Source organism: Hyaena hyaena, unplaced genomic scaffold, assembly GCF_003009895.1.
Source record: "Hyaena hyaena isolate Hyena2069 unplaced genomic scaffold, ASM300989v1 scaffold_1089, whole genome shotgun sequence".
NCBI classification, from domain to species: domain Eukaryota; kingdom Metazoa; phylum Chordata; class Mammalia; order Carnivora; family Hyaenidae; genus Hyaena; species Hyaena hyaena.
Window position 1 is genome coordinate 432,257 of NW_024081721.1, and position 12,085 is coordinate 444,341.

Here is a 12,085-nt window from a genome sequence, read left to right on the forward strand (position 1 = left end):
TAACAAAGAATGATTAAAACTCAACCTACAAGCAGAATTCAATTCAACGTTTGTTCAAAAAGCCCTTTATAGTAAAATCTCTGCATGGATCAAGCTGGTCCTAGCAAACGTGTTGTTTGCAGAAAGTGGCTCAGAACAAAAAGAGCTCCCCCAAGAAAGATAGGTAACTTTAGACAGATCCTTATCTCGGTCTGTAGGCATTGCTGTTGGCACATTTGGAACAGTTAGTTAATTAGAATAAAACAGACAAAAGACCAATGAAGTATACAAGAGCATTGTACTCTCAAAGTGCAACCAGCCTGTATTTAAGAGCGAGGCTCTTCAAGATGTGTAATGACTCAAGGTTTCCTAAATTTCTATTGTCAAGAAGTGGCTGAAGAGAAAAAAGAAAATGAAAAGAATACGCAGAGGGTGAAGCCAAAAGAAAAAGGATTAGGGAGCACTTCCTGGTGAGCAAGCATAATAAAATTCCAAAGGACATTCTTTCTGGTCCAGATAAGCTCTCTTGGCAAAATTTGCCAGCAGGAATTCACAGTTGCTATGAATCAGTACTGCTATGTACCTCCCTTTCTTCTTCTAAATGGGAATGTTTGTTGTGATTATTATAACTTTACTTCTTAGATTGTTATGTCACCTTATGTGCTTAAGGTTGGTAACTCAACCATAGCTACACACTTTCACATGATCTGTTCTCATTTTACTTCTTTGGAATTTATACAAGTGTTATAAGTATGGGCCAAGTCAGGAAAGCAGATGCCACTCTATGTATTCCAAGAAATATTGGCTTTAATACAAGGAAGTGGAGGTTTACATATCTGTTGAAATGATCTGGGGAGTAAAGGCCAGGAAAATGCAACTAGAGATTACAAAAACTACATTCCAGTCAATGACCTCAGTTGCCTACAGTCTTCAAGTGGGAAATTTGCAGAAGCTCACATAGATGTTATGCACTTGACTGACATCAGAAAACCCTGCTCATCCCAGGTGCCCTTAGCATGGAGATGGAGGATTTATTTATAGGAATTCATTTTGGAAGCTGCTGTAAACCTAAGCGCTGCCTGCCTATGTCCTTGTTTGCAAACACCATTGGAAAACAAGGGCTTCTCTTTTTCTTCTGTCTTTGAGATAGATAATCAAATGGCAGCCTCTCATTCTTAGATCTTAACCTAGGACCACACTGGAAAGGGATTCTCCTACGATTCAGAGGAGAATGTAAGGAGTGGATACGACGTACAGTTGACAACAGACAATCTCATAAATAGGCAAAACATAAATTCTAATGTAGAGGGAATACATATATGATTAGAGTGTGTTGCTAGTGCAAAGTCTTAGCTTTTGACACATCATTATCAGCCTAAAATAAGTCATCTGTTTAGTGCTATTAGAAACGATCAATGCCATCTTTTTTGATATCAAGATATTTTAAGTTGTTTTGACATGTAACCATTCCACAATTTGCTATCAAGGTCAGCCAAGGGAAGTCCAAGTATTAAAACTCCACAAGAAAAATAAAATGTTGGTTGTAAACATAACAGATGAGCCACAATAACTTTAGGTCGAGAATTTTAAAAGAGAAACTTCAGTGTTTGCCAAAGCTCTGGTTGATGCATTATTCATACTGCTATTTAAAATGTCTAAGAATTTTTAAAAATATTAATTTGGAAAATCACTCTTTAATGTGGTTTCAACAGTTGTATTATTTTTGAAATCCCATCTTTGCTTTCAAAACAGTAAAAAAAAACCTTCAATTTTTGCTTTAGAAAACTGAAAAATATTTATACTATTGAACCAAAGTATTGTTCTTATAGAGTAATGTCACCATCTTGTGGTGCTTTAAGATATTGCTGCTAACGGTATTAAAGGTTATTTTTATATCTATTAATAATATGAAGGTACTACTTCTTTAGTACTTGTCTCTCAGTCAATAAGACATGTATTTAGGTAATGAATAAACAGTTTTGTTTCTATGTTAATATACATATCTGCTTCAAAACAGATTTAAAAATTGTTTTCTGTTTAGAAAATGCCAATTACATGGAAGACTTTAGCAAATTTAATAGCCACCTAAAACTTATGTGTTTGCTTCTTTCATTTAAATGTAAGTTACATAAAAGAAGAGACATTGTCTCATGCACAGATCAGTCTCCCAGGCTGCAAAGGTGCTGGACAAGGTTAGTCCAACAAATTCCTGATGAATCATTGAATGGAAGTATGAATGAATGGATACTTTCTATCTATTGTAAATATTTTAAGACAAATTAGCTTCAAATTTTCCTAGTTTTCTTTTTTTTTTAATGTTTTTATTTATTTCTAGGTGAGAGAGAGAGAGACAGCATGAGCAGGGGAGGGTCAGAGAGAGAGGGAGTCACAGACTGAAACAGGCTCCAGGCTCCGAGCTGGCAGTCAGCACAGAGCCCGACGCGGGGCTCGAACCCACGAACCGCGAGATCATGACCTAAGCGAAAGTCGGACGCTTAACCGACTAAGCCACCCAGGCGCCCCAAAATTTTCCTAGTTTTCTAACAGATCATGCAAATCAAAAGTTGTTTTTATTTTTGTTTCTTTTAAACAACAAAATTAGTGTACTCTGGGAGATTTAATGTTTTTGTTTTGTTTTATCAAAGCTTTGCAGAATGACTTAGTTCAGTAATATATTGATAACTTGATTTGGTTTTACCTAATTACATTAGAGAGACATACAGGTATGTTACTGAATTATTTTGGCTCCTTATGAGTGATAAAATGAAGTGGAAAGAGTACAGTCTTTAGAGTCAAGCAGACCAATTTCCACTTCTGGCTTTGCTGGCAGTGTGTTTTGAGGAAACTAAAGTGTCTGGGCTTTAATTTTTTTTTCTACTGATGTTAGAGGTAATGATAACGTTTTTCGTAGTACATAGGTAAACTAGAAATGTGAGCTTCTATTACTTTGAATGTTTGATTATTCCAAATCAACAGATTGCCTCCTCCAGCTGAGTCAGTCACCATTTACAAGAGATATATTTTGTCAGGTATCATACTAGGCCTAAATGAGGAAAGTATAAATATGGAAGACGTTCTCTTAATACTTTTTGAAGAAAATATTTAGAAACAGCAAATTATTATTATTTATTCTGGGTTGAAACTCCAGTTAAGTCCAAGCCCTGATACTTATTAAAATAAGTTTCGACTAATATAATTTTGGGAAACTTGTTATATAAGCAATCAATTAACTTTAGCATTATATCTTAGAAATGAAACGTCATTATTTTTAATAAATACAATTTATTTTCAAAGTACATTTCTTTACTTCTTCAAAAATTATGTCATCTTCATGCTGCATAAGCAAAATTTATAACATAACATCTTTTTTTTTTTTTTTTGGTCAGCCATCGTTCCTTGTAAATACACTAAGTTGGGGTAAAAATTCCCTGGCCCTGTGTGAAAGCTTTGGTTGGTCCCCTGTGTTTTGCTTGCTTATAAGGTAAGTCTTTTAAGGCATTTAAATAATTCTCTTTATTTCTTATTTTTTAAATTTAAAGTTTAGTTAACATATAGTGCAATAGTGGTTTCAGGCATAGAATTCAGTGATTTATCACTTACATACAACACCCAGTGCTCTTCACAAGTTCCCTCCTTAGTTCCCATCATACATCTAGCCCATCTCCCACCCACCTCCCTTCATCAACCCATAATTTATTTGCTATCATTAAGAGTCTCTTGTGGTGTGTTTCCTTCCTCTTCTCTCCCCACCTTACATGTTCATCTGTTTTGTTTCTTAAATTTCGCATACGAGTGCAATCATATGGTACTTGTCTTTCTCTGGCTATTTTGCTTAGCGTAATACATTCTAGCTCCATCTACATCATTGCAAATGGCAAATTTTCATTCTTTTTGATGGCTGAGTAATATTCCATTCTTTCTATATACCACTTCTTTATCCATTCATCAATTGATGGACTTTTGGGCTCTCTCATAGTTTGGCTATTGTTGATAATGTTGCTATAAACATTGGGGTGCATGTACTCCTTCAAATCTGTATTTTCGTATCCTTTGGGTAAATATCTAATAGTGAAACTTCTAGATCATAGGGTATTTCTATTTTCAGTTTTCTGAGGACCCTCCATTACTGTTCTGCAGAGTGGCTGCACCAGTTTGCATTCCCAGAACATTTTAATCTTCAAATACTGTCTTAATTTAGTATTTGGAATTTCAAGTTCTTTTCAAAAATAAAAACATCAAACTTGACTTGAGATTTGCCCTTCTTGCCCTCAGAGTTATCCCAGATTTTCTACAGCTAGCTTAATTTTGCCTTCTATTATATTCAAGGTAGAAGGAGGGGGAAGATTTAAGGTAATTGGATAATCTCTATTTGTGGATCCTTTCCAGCTTACCACCCCTGGCAGCTGGTTAAAGCTAACTCTCTCCAGGGCTCTCTGGCGGATTTTTACCGTCCTTCCCTCTTGATGTTCCCTAATGGATAACTGTTTATGACTCCCAGGATATCAGCAATCATACCTCCAGCTTCTTTGTGGTCCCCAGTTATATGAGACTCTCATCTCTAGAAAACATTTGTGCAAGTCACGTCTGAAAGCCCTGAGTGCAGGAGTGCCTGAGTGGCTCAGTCAATTGAGCATCCAACTCTTGATTTTAGCCCAAGTCATAATCCCAGGGTCGTGGGATCAATCCCCATGCTGAGCCTGGATCCAGCTTAAGATTCTCTGTCTGTCTGTCTGTCTCTCCTCTGCTCACATGCTCTCTTTTTTTCTAAAATAAAAAAGTTAAACACTAAGAAAAGAAAACAAACAAAACAAAACAAAACTCTGACTGAAAACCTCTCTCAAGGCGGATCCCTGCAATTCTCAGGGAACTTATTCCTAATGAGACATCCAGGGAGGTCTGATATTGCTTGAAGGGAGAAAGGCTTCATGTCTCCACTTTCAGAAGGGAGAAGACTTAAGAGTGAGGCAAAAGCCCTCATCAAAGAAAATTTCCCTGTGATACTTCTACTTTGTTATTTTATATTCTCAAAGTTGGTGAGGGGAATCAGGAATCCTAGAAACAGTTCTCATAATTATCTTTTGGAAGATTGTATTTTGAATTGACAACTTATTAAAATTTCATGTCTTTATAGCTTAGGCTTCAGTGTATTATTATATAAATATATTTACCCAGTTGTACATCAGATCTAAAATTTCACACTATGTTGTGGGAAACTAACTAATAGCCCAGTAAGCAAAGAGACGCTTCAATATTAACATCTCCAAGATCTGGGGAAAACTAAACTGAGGGGTGATAATCAAATTTTAGCATTATCATTGAGTCATAGTTATTTTTCAATTTTGGCATGTAGGCGATTGAAGTTTGATTTTAAGTTAAGTGATTTCACACACCATGTTACAGATGTCTTACATGTGAAAAATCACCCTTGTCTGTTTGAAAGAAGAGACCTGTTACAAAAGATTATCAAAGGCCAAGTAGAGAAAACATACTTGATGTTTATAAGAGACTATCAACGGCGTAAGTAGACATTTAATGATGTGTGAATCAGGTAGCCGGAATGAGAAAATTCTGTGTGAAATGTAATGATATAAATTAAATTACAGAATAAAAATAAAAGAGCTTAATCAGGAACATTTATAAGTACAATGAGTCATTAAACTGCCCAGTGTCCAGGAGAGCCAAGGCTGCAGACATCGTTTGCCCTTTTATAGAATTCTCTAGGAACAGATCTTATTGAAGAGATTTTAGAAGGAAAAAGAATCAATAGACTTTTAAAATTCTGAAGTGATTATTAGGCTGGATTAATATGGTTGTCTTTTTAAGAATTTAAGGCAATAGATAAGGCAACTTAATTAAATGATCACGAGCTTTCACAATAATAAATAGTAACACATTCTGAAACCTTCTTTACTGTCATCATAGAATCATCTCTCTTTTTTTTCTGTGATTTTTCCATCCTGCTCCAATATAATTTAAGACAGCTTGATGATAGGACCAAATTTTCACTAAATTTCTTCTATGTTTATTTTTATGACAAGTACACCCAAATATTAAGTTAAAAGAAAGTTGGGAAGTGGGAAATTTGGGGCTAGAGTAAGTCATGTTAGGAAAATCTACTTATTTCAACAAATCCAAACCAATTATCTTGTATTCTCTGTTAATGGAAGAGACCCTTAAATGTGACATAATATTCATGCCGCATTAGTATGAAAATTGAAATGCAAAATCAAGGTAAAACAATCAGCATATTCAGTGGAATAAGTGAGTTTTGATTAGTCAGAGGGCAGCTTTCTTTAAGCTCTTGCAAATGAAAGCTGAACAATAGCATTTGTAAGTGGGTCATCCAGATCATAATTCATATTTAAGAGAAGGTGTGGTATTTCCTAGCATAGGAAAAGCTTGATATTTCCTGTTTAAGAAGAAAAATCCAAATTGTTCTCTCAGAACTATTGTGAAGGCCAAATCATCCTTTCAAAGGATAAAATTACAATCTATTAATGAAAGTGAAGACTTACTATACTTGTGATTGTTTAAAGGTAAATTTTAAAACTACAGTCCTGGATAATTATAAGATGAGATGGAATGGGAAGGGAAGGGAAGTTAGAGAGTATGAATAGGTCCTTGCTCCATGTTTGTGTGTTACAACCACAGTGCACGTTTCCAGTGGGAAGATAATATAGAAATTATTTGTGACATATGTAGCTAAAGTCAATCTGGGATAGTAGGGGTACCTGGGTGGCTTAGTCAGCTGAGCGTCCGACTTCAGCTCAGGTCATGATCTCATGGTTCATGGGTTCAAGCCCCACATGAAGCTCTGTGCTGAATGTTTGCTCAGGGCCTGGAGCCTGTTTTGGATTCTGTGTCTCCTCTCTCTGCCCCTCCTCTGCTCGTGCTCACTCTGTCTCTCAAAAATAAATAAATGTAAAAAATATTTTTTTTAACGTGTGGTAATACTGTCTTATGATCCTGGGCACTCTATACAATCTTACCTTAACAAACTAACCTTCTTTCATAGATATCTCATCCTCTAGAACTGCTGCTTTTTTCTCCTCTGTTTCAAAAAGAAATTACAGTTTTTCCAGATGTAACTATAGCTATTTCAGGTACCTCCTCCAATCCCATGCTCTTTTTTTTTTTTTTTAATATTTTTTATTTATTTCTAGGAGAGAGAGAGAGACAGCGTGAGCAGGGGAGGGTCAGAGAGAGAGGGAGATACAGACTCCGAAATAGGCTCCAGGCTCTGAGCTGGCAGTCAGCACAGAGCCCGACGCGGGGTTCGAACCCATGAACCGTGAGATCATGACCTAAGCGAAAGTCGGACACTTAACCAACTGAGCCACCGAGGTGCCCCCAAATCATTTTTTGTTGAATAAAAATTGAAAAAAATACTATATAACAGTTACCATAAATTCATAATAAGATCAATGTTAGATTTTTCTAGAGCAATTAAACATTCAGCTAGTTGATTTAAAATATTTTGTGTGGGGCACCTGGATGGCTCAGTCAGTTACATCTCCCACTCGATATTGGCTCAGGTCATGATCTCATATTGGAATCGAGCCCTTCTGTGCTGAACCAGGAGCCTACTTGGGATTGTATCTCCCTCTCTCTCGGCCTCTGCTCTCCTCACACACTGTCTCTTACTCAAAAGAAATAAATAAGAATAAACATGAAAATAATAAAATATAGGGGCACCTGAGTGGCTCAGTTAGTTAAGCCACCAACTCCTGGTATGGTCAGGTCATGATCTCACAGTTTGTGAGTTCAAGCCCCACCTCAGGTTCTGCTCTGATAGCATGGAGCCTACTTGGGATTCTCCCTTTCTCTCAGAGCAAGCTCTGCTTGCTCTCTCTCTCTCTCTCAAAATAAATAAATAAACATTAAAAGACATTTTAAAAATATTTTGCAAAATAGTTACCAAGCATGAATATAACTTAAAAAGAAATGTAATCTGTACAAGGTAGTATAGATGATGACAGTCATTAATTCCTTTGCTGTCCTAAATTCATTCAGAAGAGATGAATTTATCCATTAAGAGTAATGTTTACTTTATGCTGAACATACCTTTACTTTGGTTTGCCCATATTTCCTGTTTCCACAAATTATAACTAGATATATACTGGGAAGTGTATGCCGTTTGTAGCTAATTTTAAACTGTGTTAGTAATCTGACTTTGTATTTGATACAAGAAGGGTTATTTTCAGAACATGGCTTCACCTTGATATATATTGATATGGATTCTTTTCTATATTGTTTTTCTCATGTATGTTCTCTATACTTTTTGCTTCTCATGTGTCTCTCATAAGCAATTCTGAAAATACAGCAATTCTTAAAATAGTTTTAGAATGTGGTTTGATTGAATTCTTTCAATCATGACTACATTTTGCATATGTATTTAGTGTTTCTAAACCTTGTCCAAATATCTTTAAATTCAGAGTGCACAAATGTAGCCACATATATTTTATGCCATTTCATGGTGATTACACCCTATTGAACCTTTTTTCAAGTGATACATCTACTTGATTAGTCTTATGGCAGTTTGCTTTTATTATCTAATTTCTAATTGTGCTTCTCTCTCATCAATATTCTTAATCCATCTTTGTCATTATATTTCCATTTTAGTCCCCTAGACTGTTTGATTGCTTCCAATACTCATTAGTGTCTAATTTATTCTATTGTTACACATAGTTCAGACATTTTTACACATCTTAGAACTTCAAAAACTTGTTGAGTGATTTTATGCTGAAAATACAAAAAACAACCAGTTCCCATAAGTAGTCACCATTTTTTGTAAATTGCAGACAAATGTTGCATATACATGCATTGATAGGATTGAATAATCATATAAAATGCATGCCTACTTATACTTGGGTGAAAGATAATAGTATTTATATATCGTGACTTAAAAATTTCTACAAATGTCAGGTTCGCAAATCTTAAATAACTAGGAATAAGTACTTTTTAGTGATCTTATTTTATTTTGCCTGCAAAATGTCTCTCTACTACCAGTTCCACCCAACCCATGCTTCTGCTCGATATTTCATTAGATGAAGATAATACAAAGTAATGGGTATAGTAACATGATTATTTTTACCAAAGTCTTAATTTCTAAAATGAAAGATGAAGATAATAATGTTAAACTTTTAGTAGAGCAATTACTTGTATTGTTTTCTTTGCTACTGTTTGCCTATGTATTTTTACCTCAAATGCCTCACAAAATAAAACGAGATAATTGTTCTTCCTTATAAAATTATGCAAACATTTAATAAACATATGGTATTAAACTAGAAATCTTTTGATTTAAAAGTTAAAATAAACACAATCTAAAGCAAGATGACAACATTCAGTCCCTTAAAAATGGTACAGGGATGTAAAATTAAAAACCAACTCACCGATTTTCAGAAATGTGAAATAGACTCTAAGTGGTATGGCTTATTTTAGTAACAGTAAAATAATCATGCAAAACAAACAAAATACAGCTCAGTTCAACTTCTTTAATTATAAATTTGATTAGAATATTGGAGTTGAAAATAAAAAGAAACCATTAACATAAAGGCATAAAATTTGGTATGAAACAATAACATCAATATTTATAAACAATTTATAGTTTAGAAATATATGGCAAGAAACCAAAATAAATCAGAGATAAAAGATACACAGTGGACTGTCTAGTGAATGCAGGCACATTTTCAGTGCAGTTTGATGTTAGACATTTCACTAAATGAGCTGAAACTTTTTCCAGATACATGTTATAAAACAAGTTCATCTGCAAGTAATTTAATTTACTTATGTGAAAAAGCACAGCAATGCTTTGTGTGGCATTAGGTGTCTGAGACTTATCACAAAAGCAATTAGATCATACTGGAAACCAGCTGTGCATCAAGTAGATTGCTTTTATCTAAGTGATAAAAAACCTTGTAGAGTGTGAACAATATTGGGTATAAAATGTAACATTTTAATGAGCAACATAAAAGAGGAATAGAATGAACAAGAGAAATGGCAAATTTGCACTGGGCATGTGCCACTGGAGGAAAGGGGGAAATAGTGAGAAAGATATGTCCTGGATTGTGATAAACTGTTGACCTACTCCAACTTTTAATCAGAAAAACTTCACATCATTTAATTAATTTATCAAATATGTGATCCCGATTTGTAGTTCAGTCACTCTGGTAAAATTCAGAATTTATAGATGATATTCTGAAGGAAGGCATACTTGATGTTATCAAAATCTATTCTTTACCAGTGAAGGCTTAGAGGCATAGACAAAGAGTAAGAGAGAATTGTGTTATTTCAATGGACATTCATGAGTAAGAAGAGGCTAGTTCAGACAGACCAGCTCATATCATCCACACTGGACACTGTCATGTTGGAGTCACTGAATAAATGTCAAGTGAATGAATGGATGGATAATCCTGCCTGAACTGGAGAAATAAATTTCAAGCCAATGAAAAGACTAATCAATAATAGTTTTCAAAGTATTCTTAAGAAAAACATTACTTATTTTACTTATTAACTTTCTATGTAGCTTTTAACATCCACTGAGTCTGTGTCTTACTAATGAGATTTTACATTTTAAATGGTTCCAGACTTTGTTGCAATTTAAGAACACAGCTGCAAACTACATATGATTATGAACAATTGCATATCCAGGGACAAGAGTATTATTTCCCTTTCTAAATTATTAATAATTGTTACCATTTATTGAGCATTTAACCATTTACTGAGCATTTGCTCTATGCCAAGCTATTTACTAAGCATATTATGTTTATTAAGTTCTTTTTTTATTAATTTAAGTGACTCTTAAGATTTAAGTTGAATTTGGGGGGATGCCTGGGTGGCTCAGTCGGTTAGGTGTTCGACTTCGGCTCAGGTCATGATCTCACGGTTCGTGGGTTCAAGTCCCGTGTCAGGCTCTGTGCTGACAGCTCAGAACCTGGAGCCTGCTTCGGATTCTGTATCTCCCTCTCTCTCTAACCCTCTCCTGCTTACGCTGTCTCTCTCTCTCAGAAATAAATAAAACATTAAAAAAAAAAAAGATTTAAGTTGAATTTTAATGGCAACATTTAAAACATTACATTTTAATGTCCTGTGATCATATGAATTATATAGTATACTTATTGTTTTCAGAGTTTTTTCAAAATATATGTAAATGTAAGAAAGGTTAATAAGAATAATTATTAGCTCAATGCCTAGGAAGCTAAGGGTAATTAAATAGGCCAGATGGCTAAAATTAATAATTTCTCCTTATAAGCAATACATATTAATTTAGGCTTATCCATAGTTGAAATACAATTCTTATTAGAACCAGTAGCTACCAGGGATCCTGGGTGGCTCAGTCGGTTAAGCATCCAACTTCCACTCAGGTTATGATCTCTTGGTTTGTGAGTTTGAGCCCTACATCTGGATCTGTGCTGACAGCCCAGAGCCTGGAGCCTGGAGCCTGCTTCAGATTCTGTCTCCCTCTCTCTCTGCCCTCCTCTCCCACCCCACCCCATCTCAGAAACAGATAAAAAAAAAAAAGAACAAGTGGCTACCATTATGGAACTTCTTAAAAGGAGCCACACTTACATAGCACTAGCCCAGAATTACCTGTAGATGAAGAAAAGAAGTATACAGAAAACAAATAAATATAATTGTTTTTATTCTTCTTAAAATTTAATTGCTCACAGCCACACAAAAATTCATTCTTTTATATTTTCACCGAATAGTTTTATTCCTCTGTGCATGTGAAACAAATGAAGAAGAGGTAATATAAAATGTAAAATATTGAGAATAATATTCCATGTGCTTTCTATAGTGGTTCTAAAAATATTTTAGTTTCTGGAATAAAATGTAACATAAAACTTGATAAACAGCATAGACATGTTCATGATTGTGACTTTGGGGCAAATGACAAAAATTTTCTAGATTTGAGTTTTCCTTATTTCTATGCATTTTCCTTTGTACAATACATTATGATGATAATTATATTTATCACTTCTCACTTTAATTTTTTATATTATTTTCCTCCCATCTCTGATGATGTGATTAGGTTATGGGAAAAAAATTGAAGTTCAGTTTCTGGTTCAAATATTGACTTGAATAAAGATATATGATTTTATTTACT